Source organism: Idiotropiscis lumnitzeri, chromosome 16, assembly GCF_059441095.1.
Source record: "Idiotropiscis lumnitzeri isolate Australia: NSW breed Sydney's pygmy pipehorse chromosome 16, RoL_Ilum_1.0, whole genome shotgun sequence".
In the NCBI taxonomy this organism is placed as follows: Eukaryota; Metazoa; Chordata; class Actinopteri; order Syngnathiformes; family Syngnathidae; genus Idiotropiscis; species Idiotropiscis lumnitzeri.
Genome location: NC_142406.1, coordinates 17,550,673 through 17,571,856, shown reverse-complemented (window position 1 = coordinate 17,571,856; position 21,184 = coordinate 17,550,673). Strand labels below are relative to the sequence as shown.

General features: G+C 46.2%; 1 long non-coding RNA gene across 2 annotated transcripts; it reads right to left on the bottom strand.

Annotated features, from left to right (window-relative positions):
- Positions 1-17,520: 17,520 nt before the first annotated feature.
- Positions 17,521-18,885, bottom strand: LOC148321977 (uncharacterized). 2 transcript variants are annotated; one of them, XR_015846964.1, is made up of 2 exons: positions 18,674-18,885; positions 17,521-18,015 (listed from the first exon to the last, which is right to left on the bottom strand). It is a non-coding gene; the product is annotated as an uncharacterized LOC148321977 (long non-coding RNA). The 2 variants fall into 2 exon arrangements; XR_015846963.1 differs by lacking the exon at positions 18,674-18,885 and adding an exon at positions 18,103-18,574.
- Between the last annotated feature and the right edge of the window lie 2,299 nt (positions 18,886-21,184).

The window sequence follows — 21,184 nt, the reverse complement described above, 5'->3', positions numbered from 1 at the left end:
AACCCTAACCCTAACCCTAACCCTAACCCTAACCCTAACCCTAACCCTAACCCTAACCCTAACCCTAACCCTAACCCTAACCCTAACCCTAACCCTAACCCTAACCCTAACCCTAACCCTAACCCTAACCCTAACCCTAACCCTAACCCTAACCCTAACCCTAACCCTAACCCTAACCCTAACCCTAACCCTAACCCTAACCCTAACCCTAACCCTAACCCTAACCCTAACCCTAACCCTAACCCTAACCCTAACCCTAACCCTAACCCTAACCCTAACCCTAACCCTAACCCTAACCCTAACCCTAACCCTAACCCTAACCCTAACCCTAACCCTAACCCTAACCCTAACCCTAACCCTAACCCTAACCCTAACCCTAACCCTAACCCTAACCCTAACCCTAACCCTAACCCTAACCCTAACCCTAACCCTAACCCTAACCCTAACCCTAACCCTAACCCTAACCCTAACCCTAACCCTAACCCTAACCCTAACCCTAACCCTAACCCTAACCCTAACCCTAACCCTAACCCTAACCCTAACCCTAACCCTAACCCTAACCCTAACCCTAACCCTAACCCTAACCCTAACCCTAACCCTAACCCTAACCCTAACCCTAACCCTAACCCTAACCCTAACCCTAACCCTAACCCTAACCCTAACCCTAACCCTAACCCTAACCCTAACCCTAACCCTAACCCTAACCCTAACCCTAACCCTAACCCTAACCCTAACCCTAACCCTAACCCTAACCCTAACCCTAACCCTAACCCTAACCCTAACCCTAACCCTAACCCTAACCCTAACCCTAACCCTAACCCTAACCCTAACCCTAACCCTAACCCTAACCCTAACCCTAACCCTAACCCTAACCCTAACCCTAACCCTAACCCTAACCCTAACCCTAACCCTAACCCTAACCCTAACCCTAACCCTAACCCTAACCCTAACCCTAACCCTAACCCTAACCCTAACCCTAACCCTAACCCTAACCCTAACCCTAACCCTAACCCTAACCCTAACCCTAACCCTAACCCTAACCCTAACCCTAACCCTAACCCTAACCCTAACCCTAACCCTAACCCTAACCCTAACCCTAACCCTAACCCTAACCCTAACCCTAACCCTAACCCTAACCCTAACCCTAACCCTAACCCTAACCCTAACCCTAACCCTAACCCTAACCCTAACCCTAACCCTAACCCTAACCCTAACCCTAACCCTAACCCTAACCCTAACCCTAACCCTAACCCTAACCCTAACCCTAACCCTAACCCTAACCCTAACCCTAACCCTAACCCTAACCCTAACCCTAACCCTAACCCTAACCCTAACCCTAACCCTAACCCTAACCCTAACCCTAACCCTAACCCTAACCCTAACCCTAACCCTAACCCTAACCCTAACCCTAACCCTAACCCTAACCCTAACCCTAACCCTAACCCTAACCCTAACCCTAACCCTAACCCTAACCCTAACCCTAACCCTAACCCTAACCCTAACCCTAACCCTAACCCTAACCCTAACCCTAACCCTAACCCTAACCCTAACCCTAACCCTAACCCTAACCCTAACCCTAACCCTAACCCTAACCCTAACCCTAACCCTAACCCTAACCCTAACCCTAACCCTAACCCTAACCCTAACCCTAACCCTAACCCTAACCCTAACCCTAACCCTAACCCTAACCCTAACCCTAACCCTAACCCTAACCCTAACCCTAACCCTAACCCTAACCCTAACCCTAACCCTAACCCTAACCCTAACCCTAACCCTAACCCTAACCCTAACCCTAACCCTAACCCTAACCCTAACCCTAACCCTAACCCTAACCCTAACCCTAACCCTAACCCTAACCCTAACCCTAACCCTAACCCTAACCCTAACCCTAACCCTAACCCTAACCCTAACCCTAACCCTAACCCTAACCCTAACCCTAACCCTAACCCTAACCCTAACCCTAACCCTAACCCTAACCCTAACCCTAACCCTAACCCTAACCCTAACCCTAACCCTAACCCTAACCCTAACCCTAACCCTAACCCTAACCCTAACCCTAACCCTAACCCTAACCCTAACCCTAACCCTAACCCTAACCCTAACCCTAACCCTAACCCTAACCCTAACCCTAACCCTAACCCTAACCCTAACCCTAACCCTAACCCTAACCCTAACCCTAACCCTAACCCTAACCCTAACCCTAACCCTAACCCTAACCCTAACCCTAACCCTAACCCTAACCCTAACCCTAACCCTAACCCTAACCCTAACCCTAACCCTAACCCTAACCCTAACCCTAACCCTAACCCTAACCCTAACCCTAACCCTAACCCTAACCCTAACCCTAACCCTAACCCTAACCCTAACCCTAACCCTAACCCTAACCCTAACCCTAACCCTAACCCTAACCCTAACCCTAACCCTAACCCTAACCCTAACCCTAACCCTAACCCTAACCCTAACCCTAACCCTAACCCTAACCCTAACCCTAACCCTAACCCTAACCCTAACCCTAACCCTAACCCTAACCCTAACCCTAACCCTAACCCTAACCCTAACCCTAACCCTAACCCTAACCCTAACCCTAACCCTAACCCTAACCCTAACCCTAACCCTAACCCTAACCCTAACCCTAACCCTAACCCTAACCCTAACCCTAACCCTAACCCTAACCCTAACCCTAACCCTAACCCTAACCCTAACCCTAACCCTAACCCTAACCCTAACCCTAACCCTAACCCTAACCCTAACCCTAACCCTAACCCTAACCCTAACCCTAACCCTAACCCTAACCCTAACCCTAACCCTAACCCTAACCCTAACCCTAACCCTAACCCTAACCCTAACCCTAACCCTAACCCTAACCCTAACCCTAACCCTAACCCTAACCCTAACCCTAACCCTAACCCTAACCCTAACCCTAACCCTAACCCTAACCCTAACCCTAACCCTAACCCTAACCCTAACCCTAACCCTAACCCTAACCCTAACCCTAACCCTAACCCTAACCCTAACCCTAACCCTAACCCTAACCCTAACCCTAACCCTAACCCTAACCCTAACCCTAACCCTAACCCTAACCCTAACCCTAACCCTAACCCTAACCCTAACCCTAACCCTAACCCTAACCCTAACCCTAACCCTAACCCTAACCCTAACCCTAACCCTAACCCTAACCCTAACCCTAACCCTAACCCTAACCCTAACCCTAACCCTAACCCTAACCCTAACCCTAACCCTAACCCTAACCCTAACCCTAACCCTAACCCTAACCCTAACCCTAACCCTAACCCTAACCCTAACCCTAACCCTAACCCTAACCCTAACCCTAACCCTAACCCTAACCCTAACCCTAACCCTAACCCTAACCCTAACCCTAACCCTAACCCTAACCCTAACCCTAACCCTAACCCTAACCCTAACCCTAACCCTAACCCTAACCCTAACCCTAACCCTAACCCTAACCCTAACCCTAACCCTAACCCTAACCCTAACCCTAACCCTAACCCTAACCCTAACCCTAACCCTAACCCTAACCCTAACCCTAACCCTAACCCTAACCCTAACCCTAACCCTAACCCTAACCCTAACCCTAACCCTAACCCTAACCCTAACCCTAACCCTAACCCTAACCCTAACCCTAACCCTAACCCTAACCCTAACCCTAACCCTAACCCTAACCCTAACCCTAACCCTAACCCTAACCCTAACCCTAACCCTAACCCTAACCCTAACCCTAACCCTAACCCTAACCCTAACCCTAACCCTAACCCTAACCCTAACCCTAACCCTAACCCTAACCCTAACCCTAACCCTAACCCTAACCCTAACCCTAACCCTAACCCTAACCCTAACCCTAACCCTAACCCTAACCCTAACCCTAACCCTAACCCTAACCCTAACCCTAACCCTAACCCTAACCCTAACCCTAACCCTAACCCTAACCCTAACCCTAACCCTAACCCTAACCCTAACCCTAACCCTAACCCTAACCCTAACCCTAACCCTAACCCTAACCCTAACCCTAACCCTAACCCTAACCCTAACCCTAACCCTAACCCTAACCCTAACCCTAACCCTAACCCTAACCCTAACCCTAACCCTAACCCTAACCCTAACCCTAACCCTAACCCTAACCCTAACCCTAACCCTAACCCTAACCCTAACCCTAACCCTAACCCTAACCCTAACCCTAACCCTAACCCTAACCCTAACCCTAACCCTAACCCTAACCCTAACCCTAACCCTAACCCTAACCCTAACCCTAACCCTAACCCTAACCCTAACCCTAACCCTAACCCTAACCCTAACCCTAACCCTAACCCTAACCCTAACCCTAACCCTAACCCTAACCCTAACCCTAACCCTAACCCTAACCCTAACCCTAACCCTAACCCTAACCCTAACCCTAACCCTAACCCTAACCCTAACCCTAACCCTAACCCTAACCCTAACCCTAACCCTAACCCTAACCCTAACCCTAACCCTAACCCTAACCCTAACCCTAACCCTAACCCTAACCCTAACCCTAACCCTAACCCTAACCCTAACCCTAACCCTAACCCTAACCCTAACCCTAACCCTAACCCTAACCCTAACCCTAACCCTAACCCTAACCCTAACCCTAACCCTAACCCTAACCCTAACCCTAACCCTAACCCTAACCCTAACCCTAACCCTAACCCTAACCCTAACCCTAACCCTAACCCTAACCCTAACCCTAACCCTAACCCTAACCCTAACCCTAACCCTAACCCTAACCCTAACCCTAACCCTAACCCTAACCCTAACCCTAACCCTAACCCTAACCCTAACCCTAACCCTAACCCTAACCCTAACCCTAACCCTAACCCTAACCCTAACCCTAACCCTAACCCTAACCCTAACCCTAACCCTAACCCTAACCCTAACCCTAACCCTAACCCTAACCCTAACCCTAACCCTAACCCTAACCCTAACCCTAACCCTAACCCTAACCCTAACCCTAACCCTAACCCTAACCCTAACCCTAACCCTAACCCTAACCCTAACCCTAACCCTAACCCTAACCCTAACCCTAACCCTAACCCTAACCCTAACCCTAACCCTAACCCTAACCCTAACCCTAACCCTAACCCTAACCCTAACCCTAACCCTAACCCTAACCCTAACCCTAACCCTAACCCTAACCCTAACCCTAACCCTAACCCTAACCCTAACCCTAACCCTAACCCTAACCCTAACCCTAACCCTAACCCTAACCCTAACCCTAACCCTAACCCTAACCCTAACCCTAACCCTAACCCTAACCCTAACCCTAACCCTAACCCTAACCCTAACCCTAACCCTAACCCTAACCCTAACCCTAACCCTAACCCTAACCCTAACCCTAACCCTAACCCTAACCCTAACCCTAACCCTAACCCTAACCCTAACCCTAACCCTAACCCTAACCCTAACCCTAACCCTAACCCTAACCCTAACCCTAACCCTAACCCTAACCCTAACCCTAACCCTAACCCTAACCCTAACCCTAACCCTAACCCTAACCCTAACCCTAACCCTAACCCTAACCCTAACCCTAACCCTAACCCTAACCCTAACCCTAACCCTAACCCTAACCCTAACCCTAACCCTAACCCTAACCCTAACCCTAACCCTAACCCTAACCCTAACCCTAACCCTAACCCTAACCCTAACCCTAACCCTAACCCTAACCCTAACCCTAACCCTAACCCTAACCCTAACCCTAACCCTAACCCTAACCCTAACCCTAACCCTAACCCTAACCCTAACCCTAACCCTAACCCTAACCCTAACCCTAACCCTAACCCTAACCCTAACCCTAACCCTAACCCTAACCCTAACCCTAACCCTAACCCTAACCCTAACCCTAACCCTAACCCTAACCCTAACCCTAACCCTAACCCTAACCCTAACCCTAACCCTAACCCTAACCCTAACCCTAACCCTAACCCTAACCCTAACCCTAACCCTAACCCTAACCCTAACCCTAACCCTAACCCTAACCCTAACCCTAACCCTAACCCTAACCCTAACCCTAACCCTAACCCTAACCCTAACCCTAACCCTAACCCTAACCCTAACCCTAACCCTAACCCTAACCCTAACCCTAACCCTAACCCTAACCCTAACCCTAACCCTAACCCTAACCCTAACCCTAACCCTAACCCTAACCCTAACCCTAACCCTAACCCTAACCCTAACCCTAACCCTAACCCTAACCCTAACCCTAACCCTAACCCTAACCCTAACCCTAACCCTAACCCTAACCCTAACCCTAACCCTAACCCTAACCCTAACCCTAACCCTAACCCTAACCCTAACCCTAACCCTAACCCTAACCCTAACCCTAACCCTAACCCTAACCCTAACCCTAACCCTAACCCTAACCCTAACCCTAACCCTAACCCTAACCCTAACCCTAACCCTAACCCTAACCCTAACCCTAACCCTAACCCTAACCCTAACCCTAACCCTAACCCTAACCCTAACCCTAACCCTAACCCTAACCCTAACCCTAACCCTAACCCTAACCCTAACCCTAACCCTAACCCTAACCCTAACCCTAACCCTAACCCTAACCCTAACCCTAACCCTAACCCTAACCCTAACCCTAACCCTAACCCTAACCCTAACCCTAACCCTAACCCTAACCCTAACCCTAACCCTAACCCTAACCCTAACCCTAACCCTAACCCTAACCCTAACCCTAACCCTAACCCTAACCCTAACCCTAACCCTAACCCTAACCCTAACCCTAACCCTAACCCTAACCCTAACCCTAACCCTAACCCTAACCCTAACCCTAACCCTAACCCTAACCCTAACCCTAACCCTAACCCTAACCCTAACCCTAACCCTAACCCTAACCCTAACCCTAACCCTAACCCTAACCCTAACCCTAACCCTAACCCTAACCCTAACCCTAACCCTAACCCTAACCCTAACCCTAACCCTAACCCTAACCCTAACCCTAACCCTAACCCTAACCCTAACCCTAACCCTAACCCTAACCCTAACCCTAACCCTAACCCTAACCCTAACCCTAACCCTAACCCTAACCCTAACCCTAACCCTAACCCTAACCCTAACCCTAACCCTAACCCTAACCCTAACCCTAACCCTAACCCTAACCCTAACCCTAACCCTAACCCTAACCCTAACCCTAACCCTAACCCTAACCCTAACCCTAACCCTAACCCTAACCCTAACCCTAACCCTAACCCTAACCCTAACCCTAACCCTAACCCTAACCCTAACCCTAACCCTAACCCTAACCCTAACCCTAACCCTAACCCTAACCCTAACCCTAACCCTAACCCTAACCCTAACCCTAACCCTAACCCTAACCCTAACCCTAACCCTAACCCTAACCCTAACCCTAACCCTAACCCTAACCCTAACCCTAACCCTAACCCTAACCCTAACCCTAACCCTAACCCTAACCCTAACCCTAACCCTAACCCTAACCCTAACCCTAACCCTAACCCTAACCCTAACCCTAACCCTAACCCTAACCCTAACCCTAACCCTAACCCTAACCCTAACCCTAACCCTAACCCTAACCCTAACCCTAACCCTAACCCTAACCCTAACCCTAACCCTAACCCTAACCCTAACCCTAACCCTAACCCTAACCCTAACCCTAACCCTAACCCTAACCCTAACCCTAACCCTAACCCTAACCCTAACCCTAACCCTAACCCTAACCCTAACCCTAACCCTAACCCTAACCCTAACCCTAACCCTAACCCTAACCCTAACCCTAACCCTAACCCTAACCCTAACCCTAACCCTAACCCTAACCCTAACCCTAACCCTAACCCTAACCCTAACCCTAACCCTAACCCTAACCCTAACCCTAACCCTAACCCTAACCCTAACCCTAACCCTAACCCTAACCCTAACCCTAACCCTAACCCTAACCCTAACCCTAACCCTAACCCTAACCCTAACCCTAACCCTAACCCTAACCCTAACCCTAACCCTAACCCTAACCCTAACCCTAACCCTAACCCTAACCCTAACCCTAACCCTAACCCTAACCCTAACCCTAACCCTAACCCTAACCCTAACCCTAACCCTAACCCTAACCCTAACCCTAACCCTAACCCTAACCCTAACCCTAACCCTAACCCTAACCCTAACCCTAACCCCTAACCAACCCTAACCCCTAACCAACCCTAACCCTAACCCTAACCCTAACCCTAACCCTAACCCTAACCCTAACCCTAACCCTAACCCTAACCCTAACCCTAACCCTAACCCTAAACCCTAACCCTAACCCTAACCCTAACCCTAACCCTAACCCTAACCCTAACCCTAACCCTAACCCTAACCCTAACCCTAACCCTAACCCTAACCCTAACCCTAACCCTAACCCTAACCCTAACCCTAACCCTAACCCTAACCCTAACCCTAACCCTAACCCTAACCCTAACCCTAACCCTAACCCTAACCCTAACCCTAACCCTAACCCTAACCCTAACCCTAACCCTAACCCTAACCCTAACCCTAACCCTAACCCTAACCCTAACCCTAACCCTAACCCTAACCCCGACGCTGCAAAGGTCGCGGGGCGTGGCAGCTGGATCCACCAGTTGCAGTACAAGCTTCACCGGTTTCCAGCTAAAGGCCTAGCAACGCGAATCCCTCCCCGAGTCACAATCTCTGACCACACGCACATCAGAACCACACCACCAGCCACAGATACGAATGTTGAAGCCACAGAATAAAAAGATTAGATATGGTTTGGAAATTAATGACGTACATAAAGAAATTTGAACCTTGATTGAAGAACATAATTGCATTTAAAGTTTTAAAAATGAAACAATTATTGATGTTATGACCACTATGAAGAATTTGAAAGACAATATATATCGGGATAATTATGGTTTTCATTTTTTGTTATGTGTAGTCTGTTTTTGTTGCATTATTTTTATGACAAAAATGATGATTAATTGCATGTTTGTTGCCCAAAAGTAACATTACAATCTGATTGATGTTGAGTATGAGAAACTCGAACTGGACACTGAAACGTAAAATGAATATGGACTTGTCGCCCAAGCCCCACACATGCATACACATACACCACACGCGAAGATCCGGGAGGTAAAGACGGCTGTCTCCTCCTACAGCGAGGCAAGGGGCCTGCATCGAGTCCCCCAGAGACAAGCTCTGCGTGGAGACAGTTTTGTTATTTTTCACTAGGCACATTGAAATGTATTTTTATATGTTTTATTCCTTGATGACTCATCTTAAAGCCGTATGGACATGATTTAAATCCGACAAACAGGGGGGAAATGTGAGAGTATGTAAATAGTTTGTGTATTTTTAATCATGTTTTTAAAACACTATTTGTATCAATGATAATTACACACACACTCATGGACACGCACATCATTGCTTCAGCACACATGCGCACACCCACACGCTTGTTTTAAGTTTCACTTTCCATAGGTTTCGTTTTTCTCTGAATAAAGTCCAGAGGGATGGGCGAAGAAGTCAGTGAGAGTGCGGGAGAGTGAACTGGCAAGACGTCTACTTCACTTCCTGGCTTCTCCTCCCATCGCGATGGAGAAAAGACAAAACCTTCCCTGGTTATTCCTCTGGTTCTCTGCATTTAATTCAGTCTAATGAAGGCGTCAGGACCTTTTAAACCTGACATTACCTCATCGGCGAAGAAGGTAGAGAACTGTTGAACACGTTGTTGATGGATGATGTGTCGGCAAGAACTACCGTGAGGGAGATGATGAGGAAATTCGACGAACATTGTAACCCTAAGTTAAACGAGACTGTGGAGAGATACAGATTCTTCATGAGAGATCAAACACCGGGCGAAAATGTGGACAAGTACGTTACTGAATTGAGAGTTTTGGCCAGCACCTGCAATTTTGAGCAGTTGAGAGACTCATTGATAAAAGATAGAATAGTGTGTGGCACAAACGACAATGGGCTGAGGGAAAGACTGCTGAGAGAAGACAATCTGACATTAGAAAAATGCATGAAGATTTGTCGAGCAACAGAGTTGTCACGAGAAAATTGTAAAACACTGCAAGGGCAGTCAGAGGAGGAAGTGCATCTACTCAAACAAGAAAAAGCAAGCAGAGGTGATGTTTGCTGTAAGTTTTGTGGCAAGAAGCATGAGTGGAATAAGAAGAAGTGCCCTGCTTTTGGAAAAAAGTGTAAAAAATGTGGGAAGGATAATCATTTTGCTGCTATGTGTAAGACAAAAAATGCACATGGTAAAAATGATAGAGCTGTGAATGCAATTCAAGAGCAAGATAAAGAAGAATATGAAGATATTATGATGATAACCCACATCGTTGAGACAAAAGAGAACGTGAACCAAATTGGAGACAGACATACTCCAGAAAAACAACTCTTTGCTGGTATGCTAATTGACACTACACAAGTTAAATTTCAAATAGACTGTGGAGCGAGCTGTAATGTCATTCCTGTGCATCACCTAAACCCAGATGTAAAGCTGGAACATTCTGACAAGGTACTGGTAATGTACAATAAAACAAAAATGAGTACATTGGGCCAGTGTCGAGTCAAAGTAAGGAACCCGAGGAATAACAAACTCTACCGAGTGCTGTTTCAAGTTGTGAACATGGAAGGAGGTGTTCCAATTTTGGGCAGAAAGGCAAGTGAAGACATGAAGCTGATAAAGGTTCAATATGAGAACATCATGACAGTGGACAGCATAGTAACAAAAGAAGTGATGTCTGTCGCAAAAGATGAACTTTGCAACAAAATATTGACGATGGAAATAATAGAAACAGAATTTTCTACTGTTTTTACTGGTGATGGCTGTATGGAAGGAGAATACAAGATTGAAATAGATAATAGTATACCACCAGTAAAATTGCCAAAGCGCAGAGTGCCAGTTTCAATGATGGTACCGCTCAAGGAGGAACTAAAGGAACTGGTAAAAAGAGAAATCATTGCACCCGTGGAACGAAGTACAGACTGGATTAGTAGCATGGTGTCATTGAGAAAACCGAGTGGGAAGTTGAGGATCTGCATTGACCCCAAACCGTTGAATCGAGCACTTAAACTGAGCCATTTTCCACTCCCAACAATAGATGACATCTTGCCAGAACTTGCAAATGCAAAAGTATTCACCGTTTGTGAGGTAAAACATGGATTTTGGCACATTAAACTTGAGGAGGAGTCAAGTTATCTCACAACCTTCTCAACCCCAGTTGGACGCTTTAGGTGGCTCAGGATGCCAATGGGCATAAGCCCAGCGCCAGAGATCTTTCAAAGGAAACTCACACATGCACTGGAAAACCTACCTGGAACGTACATCATTGCTGATGATATATTAATTACAGGAGAAGGGACAACCCAGGAGGAAGCTATCCGAGACCATGATGTGAAACTGAGACGCTTCTTACTGAGGTGCACAGAGAAAAACATAAAACTAAACAAGGACAAATTCAAGCTGCGACAAACAAAAGTACCTTCTATAGGACACCTACTGACAGCTGAGGGACTGTGTGTAGACCCAGAGAAAGTGCGAGCCATCAGGGAGATGCCGAGACCTTTTGATGTGAAAGGAGTACTTAATAACTGTGGATTATTATTCCAACTTCTGGGAAGTAGATTATCTTCCAGACACTACAAGCGCCACCGTTATACGAAAACTCAAAGCACATTTCGCACGACAAGGGATTCCGGATATTGTGGTATCAGATAATGGCCCACAATATACCTCCCAAGAGTTTAGACGGTTTAGCCAGGCATGGGAATTCACACACAGAACATCATCACCTGGTTACGCCCAGAGCAATGGAAAGGCAGAGTCTGCAGTAAAAACAGCCAAATGTCTCATGAAGAAAGCTGCAATGGCTAGACGGGACCCTTATCTGGCAATATTGGACCATCGCAACACACCGAGCCAAGGTCTTGCAACTAGCCCTGCGCAGAGACTGCTAAACAGGAGGACGAGGACACTGCTCCCTACAAGAGATGCTCTGCTAGAACCGGAGCTGCATAACAATGTGCAAGGAATTAGACACAACCAACACCGTCAAGGAAAATATTACGACCGCACCGCTAAAAATTTGGATGCCCTGAAAAATGGAGACAAGGTGAGGGTCCAGCCTTTCGATCTTCGTGGCGTCTGGAGACCTGCACGAGTAGTAGGACCGGTGGATCACAGATCTTATGAGGTGAAGCTGGACTCAGGAGGAGTTGTGAGGAGGAATCGACGACATCTTAGACGAGACCATGATACAGGATCTGTCACGTCAACGAGGAGTGGGACTCAGGGGACTTCAGACTGTGTGGATGCAACCCAGCAGTGTGGCACCAGGGACCAAACCAAAGTTGTCACCAGATCAGGTCGTCAGGTGTTTAAGCCTAGATATTTGGAGGACTACACGCAGTGAAGACAGAAGATTTGGGATATTTATGTTGGAAAAAAAAAAAAAAAAAAAGGAAAAGAGGTTTTCGATATTTAGGTTAGGAAAAAAAAAAAACTGTAAATGTCAAGGTATAATTTGTTTGCTGGTTGGGGGGTTGGATAATACTGACAAGATGTTTTACATAATGTTTTGGAGCCAACATAATAGAAAGAAGATGTTATATTTATTTGAAGGATTGGAATTTGTTAATATAGTTTGGGTTAATTTACAAATAATGCACTGAAAGTGACGCTTTATGTTGACAAAGTTATGTTAGGCATATTTTCTAGTATGAATACATAATCTGCATGAAAATGTGTGTGCAACGTTTACATCGCAAGGAAGTGCTTCAAATTAAAAAAAGAAAAGATGTAACAATATTATTGTTAGTTATGTTATGTTGCTTAGGGGCCGATTACAGGGACGGACGAGAAAAAGAGGAAGTGACGTTTTCCCTAAGTCAACTGACTGAAGTAACGTACTGTACTGCACAAGTTAAGAAGTTAATAAAAGTGAAGTAAGCAAGTCAATGCTTTAATCGTCCACTCTGTATGAGAAACAGGACAGAGTGAAACACATGTGTGATAAAACCCTAACCCTAAACCAGCGGTCGGGAACCTATGGCTCTTCCGGAGACGTCATATGGCTCCCAGACAGTTTGGAGTTGAGGGGGCCCAAAAAAAAAATTAAATTAAATTAAAATATATATATATATTTTGGAACTGGTTTTAAAATACTAGTGATAATCTTAATAATATTAAGTAATTTAAAATTAGTTTTAAAGATGCATTTTAAAAGTCAGGGGTGGGTTGCGGCACTTGCAATCCGCCGGTGACCCGAGGATCAGGTCGGGAACCAATCGATCGCAAGTACGTCACGGGTCATTGTCAATGTACGGAAATTATTTTTATCAGAGATAAAAATTTCAACCCTTCAACCCGCTCAACCCTTGTAACAGAAAAGATGATTACCGTGCATTCCAGGCTGCGTGGACAGAGGAATTTGCATTTGTGGAGAGAGCAGGATCCGCAGTATGTCGAATATGAAATGACAAAATTGCATCAATGAAACGCTCAAATATAAAGCGGCACTTCGATACGCGTCATGCTTCTTTTGCATTGAAATATCCACCGGGGGACAGCAGGAAAAAGGCATGCGAAGAGCTGCAACTGAAAGTGCAGACGAGCCAGCAGCAACTGCGTGTCTGGACCACGCAAGGTGACGGTAATTCCGCTAGCTTTGCGGGTGCTTTGGCAATAGTGAAGAGTGGAAAGCCGTTCACAGATGGCGAATATGCCAAAACATTTATGCTTGATGTGGCCAATGAACTTTTTGATGACTTTCCAAATAAAGCCAAGATAATCAAAAAAATAAGAGACATGCCACTGTCAGCAAGAACGGTTCACGATCGGAGCATCATGATGGCGAATCAAGTCGAGGAAACACAAATTAAGGACATAAAAAAAAAACATGCAGCACCAGAAGTCGCATTAAAAGTAAACCTTTTATTATTATTATTATTATTATTATTATATGTTTAAAATACTATATGGCTCTCAAAAAATATATATCTAGAAATAGTTTGGTTTTATGGGTCTTAAAGGAGTGGAAGAGTTTAAACCTGGCTAATTTTATTCGATGTCCTGCATCTTGTGTCACTGTTATTCTGTGGAATGCTGTGTGTGTGGCTGGTGAAGTTGGAAAAAGAAAGTGAAAGAATGTGAGGTTTGGGAGGTTTTAGGTCGGTGCCTGGCGCAGACAGATACCTCGAGGGGGAAGGGATGCACAAGAAACTGGACCCTTCAGCCACAAGCAGGAGGGGCCACCACTTGAAGAAAGACCAAGAGAAGCAAGCTAAAGTTAACTGCAGCATACACATAGCCAATAGAATCATGCCAGGATGCCTTTGTCTCTGTGTCATTTGCATATTGTGTCTATAAATTAATGCTGAACAGCGAAGACAGAGAGAGCTGTATTGAGAGGGACCCAAACTCAAGTTGTAGATTTGTGTGTTAGGAATAAATCCACTCGTGTGTGAAAATGCCGGCTTCCTGATACCTTTCTATTGCAGAACGAGCGCGCATATTGTTGGATGAGTGAGAGTTGGGTAAAGTCACAAATTGGAGTCAGATTATTAATTTGAGTTTGCATTGGTTTAAAATTAAATTCTAACATTGATTTCAAGATAAATTCCAACAGTCTCCAGGTCAAAAAGGTTCCCGACCGCTGCCCTAAACCCTTAAACCCCCCAGCCCCCAACCTTTAAAGCCCCCAAGCTTTAAAGCCCCCAACCCTTAAAGCCCTAAATCCCAACCACTAACCCTAAACCAGGGGTGTCAAACTCATCTTTCTCGTGGGCCACATCATAGTTTATCATATTATTATTACATATACACAACAAAGTGATGGCTAATGAGTTTTAAAAATCTGAATCCAGGAAAATGTTGTTTGTTTAACTACCATTCAATTCATTTTAACAGTGTGGTTAGTCACAAAGAAAACATTTGGTATTTTGACAAGAAACGTAGTCGTGCATGTTTTGTCTTGGCGGGCCTCACTAAATGATGTGGCGGGCCGGATCTGGCCCCCGGGCCTTGAGTTTGACACCTGTGCCCGAAACCCTTACCCCTAACCCTAAAACCCCAACCCCTAACAAGTCCACAGTGCCAAAAATTCCACAATGCAAGAAATTCCACAATGCCAAAAATTCCACAATACAGCCAATGCCAAAGAGTCCACAATGCCAAGTGGAACAATGTTTAAAAAAAAGTGGATGTGCTTAACAGGAATAAAAACACTCATTGTGCAGCGTAAGGTTGAAAACTGATTAAAAACAGCAGTACATGTGTGATAAAACAATCAAGTATGATATACATGGGACAGCAATATAGCATGATGCATTTAAAATGAATCAGTGTTCAGGAAAAAAAAAAAAGGGGGGGGGGGGGTGTTCAACCAGCCAGCCTTATGACGCATTTCAAACGAGGCCGATCACATGGGTCAATACAGCACACCTCATGACGCGTTTCAAACTAGGCCAATCACAGGGCTTGAACAGCACACCACATGACGCATTTCAAACTAGGCCAATCACAGGGACTCAAACACCATAACTTGTTCAAACTGGACCAATCACAGCGGAACAAGGCTCCCGCCTTTTCCTTGCGCTCAGCGTGTCATTTGCTCAAAGTTGGCAGTTTGCTCAGAAGCTACTTTGGCCCCGCCCGCCATTTACTCGCGTTCAGCGCGCCATTAATTCCAATCTTAGCCGTTAGCTCAGTAGCTAAAAGGCCCCGCAATTAACACACGCTGAGCCCGCCATTTTAAACCGTTTTTAGCAGTTAGCCCAGCCATTACAAAGCCACAAAGCAGCGAAAACAACCATGGACGACATCATAAGTTACAACTACATTGCAGGCGAGGCAAATAAAAAAATTAAAAAGCATGCCATATAACCCCGTTTTAGCAGTTAGCTCGGTGACTCTTATCCCCAGCAATTTACGCCCGCTCAGCGCGGCATTAAATCCGGTTTTAGCAGTCAGCTCGGGGACTCCTAGGCACCACCAATTCACTCGCGCTCAGCGTGCCATTAATTCTAATCTTAGCCGTTAGCTCAGTAGCTAAATGGCCCCCGCAAATTAACACAAGCTGAACCCGCCATTTTAACCGGTTTTAGCAGTTAGCCCAGCCGCCACAATGCAGAGTAAACAATCGTGGACATCATAAGTGACAACTACATTGCAGGGGAGGCAAATAAAACATTAAATAAAAAGGGCGCCATTAAACTCCGATTTAGCAGTTAGCTCGGTGACTCCGAGGCCCCAGCAATTTACTCGCGCTCAGCGCGGCATTAAATCCGGTTTTACCTCAGCCACCACGAAGCCCCAAAGCACAGAAAACCAACCGTGGACAGCAACGCAAGGAGCAACAATCTTACAAGGAGGTTAAAAAAAAAAACTACACCGGAGCTCAAGCATCAGCCGTCAAAACGAGCATTAAAGTTCAACCCAGCAGCAACACACATCATATTAACAGCATGAAACAATTCCACCACAATACAAATAAGCTAGCCATTTAACTAAAAAGCATCAGCGCAGAGAGGTGCTTACCTTTCGAAGGTCCGCAGGAGAAAGAACGAAAATTCAGCTCGCGCCTAAGGTGACGCCTCAACTATGGAAGCCTCGAGGGACAAATTTCATGCACGCGATTATGCTGCATCTTGGACGAAAACAAACTTTTATCACCCTTTCTCTACGTTTAAAGACCTAAGGATAACGAGTAACATTGCAATGAGGAAAAGGTCAAGTTTAGAGTTAATGCTCAGTTGTCTCAAGAAATAACATGTGCATAAGGGGGAGGGGCGTACATGCGTGAAGAAGCACTGAGACAAACAAGTTGACGTTTAAATTTTGAACATGGACACGTGACTTTAAAAAAACTATCGAATGAATAGGCAGAGATTGTTTTTTCTTTTTTTAAACTTTATTGAATTAATGAAACAAAACAATATCACATTCAATTAAAAAAATAAACCAATTATCAAATATATGGTATAAGGGTATCTGATTATTAGATACATTCTAATGACAATTAAATAAAACAGGCCCAGTATTATAAAGACAAATGTAAAAAATGAAACGGCTAAAACACCAAATTCAAACTACGTGGGACATTATTCCCTTACTTTGCCTGTGTGGAATTTCAAGTCATGCATGAGCTCAATGCTAACCTGGCCAGCTAACAGAAGGCAGGATTTTGCCCACCTTGTTCGTATGATTGGCTGTCTCGCAATGTTTGTTCAAAGCTTCACTCATCTTGTTTTACTATACAAGTTTTATATATGTACCACTTTTAATGTTAGGAGAATTGACATTTAACTACTTGCCCTCCATTACTTTTATCTACATGAAAAATTTAACTTCTGCTTTCTACGAATGCCGAACCTGTTGCATGTTTATCAACATTGTTAGTCGAGTTTTAAAGTTTGAAAGCATGTTTAAAGTCACCCTTTGAATGTTTGGGGGAAATGCCATTCTACACTTGTCATTTTTCAAAAACATGCATATACTGCCACTCACAAGTTCAAATAGACCACTTGAAATCACTTGACAATTTTAATTCATGTACAAACGCACATATGGAGCATACAAAAAGGAAGTTTGACAATTCACTTAAAAAAATAAAATCTCAAAACAATATATCAGACCACATTTGCCTCAAATGAAGCATTGCCTTCATGCACAACTCAGTCCAAAATGGCCATCATGCAGTCAGTGTTGGCAGTGCACACCCAGTGAGTTAGTGATAGACCAAAGATAACAACAAAGAAATACTCTCCCTGTCCACTTGGCACTTTGCTCTCCAGAACGCTGGAAGCTGCTGACCTTGGAGCATCACTTGACGGGAGCGATTATTCCTCGTCCACAAACGGCCTGTAACAAAAATGTTCATGTGCCACTTGTTGATGGATTTGCATGCATGCGTTTTCTTAACTTTGTCCAGCCTTTCATCCGGCTCCTCTTCTGCCCTGTCAATTCGAATTTATGACTTCCGCCGCTGTTCTGAGACTCCCGTCTCGACCGCTTCCTTCTCCAACCTGCAACAACAAACATCGACTTGTATGTCACCATCTTATTTCATGTCTGTGCCCATCCTGCAAAACTTTCAGTTGTGGACTTCTCACTTAATTGTGCGATGACGACTCTCGTCCAGTGGTTCTTAGCACCACTTGGGCCATCCCGCACTGCTGCCAGCCTGTTACAAGAAAAGGGGGGGGGGGGGGGGGGGGCAAAAACAGTGGAAGAAGGGGCAAATAGGAACTCGACTTCTCCCCGTCATGCAGTCAGTGTTGGCAGTGCACACCCAGTGAGTTAGTGACAGAGCAAAGATAAAAACAAGAAATAGTCTCCCTGTCCAGTTGGCACTTTGCTCTCCAAGCGCCGTAGCATCTGCTCCTCCTCGTCCGGGGCCGCTACGGAAAAGACAGTCTCATCTTAACAAGTGTCATCATCCATTTGATTTCGCAACACTCGCCTCAAAAGCCAACAAGCTGTTCATCTTAGAGCGTCTTCATTGTACGGCTGCAATCTTTCCTCTTTGAATCCATCTCTGAGCCCTGCGCCACTTTGTTGATGCATCGGCCGTGCGTTTTGAGACCCCCGTCCAACCTGCAACAACAAACATTGACTTGTATGTCACCATCTTATTTCATGGCTGTGCCCATCCTGCAAAACTTTCAGTTGCGGACTTCTCACTTAATTGTGCGATGACGACTCTCTTCCAGTGGTTCTTAGCACCACTTGGGCCATCCCGCTCCGCTGCCAGCCTGTTACAAGAAAGGGGGGCAAAAACAGTGGAAGAAGGGGCAAATAGGAAGTCAACTTCTCCCCATCATGCAGTCAGTGTTGGCAGTGCACACCCAGTGAGTTAGTGATGGACCAAAGATAACAACAAAGAAATAGTCTCCCTGTCCAGTTGGCACTTTGCTCTCCAAGCGCTGTAGCATCTGCTCCTCCTCATCCGGGGCCGCTACGGAAAAGACAGTCTCATTTTAACAAGTGTCATCATCCATTTGATTTTGCAACACTCGCCTCAAAAGCCAACAAGCTGTTCATCTTAGAGCGTCTTCATTGTACGGCTGCAATCTTTCCTCTTCGAATCCATCTCTGAGCCCTGCGCCACTTTGTTGATGCATCGGCTGTGCGTTTTGAGACCCCCGTCCAACCTGCAACAACAAACATTGACTTGTATGTCACCATCTTATTCCATGGCTGTTTCCACTTGGCTGCTTACCCCCACTGGGTCTTTCATACTATGTGGCTCATTGTCCATCCTGCAAAACCTTCAGTTGTGGACTTCTCACTTAATTGTGCGATGACGACTCTCTTCCAGTGGTTCTTAGCACCACTTGGGCCAGCCTGTTACAAAGAAGGGGGGCAAAAACAGTGGAAGAAGGGGCAAATAGGAACTCGACTTCTCCCCATCATGCAGTCAGTGTTGGCAGTGCACACCCAGTGAGTTAGTGACAGAGCAAAGATAAGAACAACAAAAATACTTTCCCTGTCCAGTTGGTGCTTTGCTCTCCAAGCGTTGTTAGAAGAATGCTGTCATCTACCTCAAGAGCCAGGAAGCTGCTGACCTTTGAGCATCACTTGACGGGAGCGATCATTCCTTGTCCACAAACGGCCTGTAACAAAAATGTTCATGTGCCACTTGTTGATGGATTTGCATGCATGCGTTTTCTTAACTTTGTCCACCCTTTCATCCGGCTCCTCTTCTGCCCCGTCAATTCGATTTTATGACTTCCGCCGCTGTTCTGAGACTCCTGTCTCGACCGCTTCCTTCTCCAACCTGCAACAACAAACATCGACTTGTATGTCACCATCTTATTTCATGTCTGTGCCCATCCTGCAAAACTTTCAGTTGTGGACTTCTCACTTAATTGTGCGATGACGACTCTCATCCAGTGGTTCTTAGCACCACTTGGGCCATCCCACTCCGCTGCCAGCCTGTTACAAAGAAGGGGGGCAAAAACAGTGGAAGAAGGGGCAAATACGAACTCAACTTCTTCCCATCATGCAGTCAGTGTTGGCAGTGCACACCCAGTGAGTTAGTGACAGAGCAAAGATAAAAACAAGAAATAGTCTCCCTGTCCAGTTGGCACTTTGCTCTCCAAGCGCCGTAGCATCTGCTCCTCCTCGTCCGGGGCCGCTACGGAAAAGACAGTCTCATCTTAACAAGTGTCATCATCCATTTGATTTTGCACCACTCGCCTCAAAAGCCAACAAGCTGTTCATCTTAGAGCGTCTTCATTGTACGGCTGCAATCTTTCCTCTTTGAATCCATCTCTGAGCCCTGCGCCACTTTGTTGATGCATCGGCCGTGCGTTTTGAGACCCCCGTCCAACCTGCAAAACAAGCACAGGAACGCACACTTTTACTTTGAAGATCGTCACTTTGTCTTGTGAAGATTCAAGTCAACTGCTGGCTCCCTGATGGCCGCTCGTGTGAGACGTGCGCAGCGGATCTATGCTGGTGATCTCCGCCCGGTCAAGGATGCCGCCGACCAAAGCGTTCCAGGAGTCGTAGGTTGCGACATGAGGTGAGCCGCAATTCAGCCGGACAGGAAAGGTGGCGAGTACGAAGCACTGCTGTTCAGCCAAAAACAAAAGAAAGAAAAATCGGCACATCTGGGCAATATGGCACATTTTTTTCATTAATTTTTTGTTTGTCAACTTTCTTTCAGCCGCCGACTTATAGTTCACATTTAACTCTGCAAAAAGGAAAAGCAGAGTTGTGAGCGGGACACTTTATCTACGGACTCATGAAGCCGGTCCAAGTTGCTCTCGGTTGCACTCGTCCGGTGCCGCCATAACACTGAAGCACAAACAAATGTTACGTTGCAAATATGACACTGTTGGATTTCTTACCCTCGTCTCGTTCGTCTTGGCGCCTCTCACTTTCCACTGCAATGCCACCTTAAAACTTATTGCACAAGAAAACAGTTCAATGATTAACACTTCCATTTGCACAGCAAACAAAAATTGGGGGGGGGGGGGCTGTTCATGGTAGCTGCAGCCAGCCCCTTCGGCCAGTCCAAAATCCCCATCATGCAGTCAGTGCACACCCAGTGAGGAAGTGACAGAGCTGAGACAAGAACAACAAAGAAATACTCTCCCTGTCCAGTTGGCACTTTGCTATCCAAATACGCACCTTAGCATCTGGTCCTCCTGTCCGGCGGGAACGCTACGGAAAGGACAGACTCAT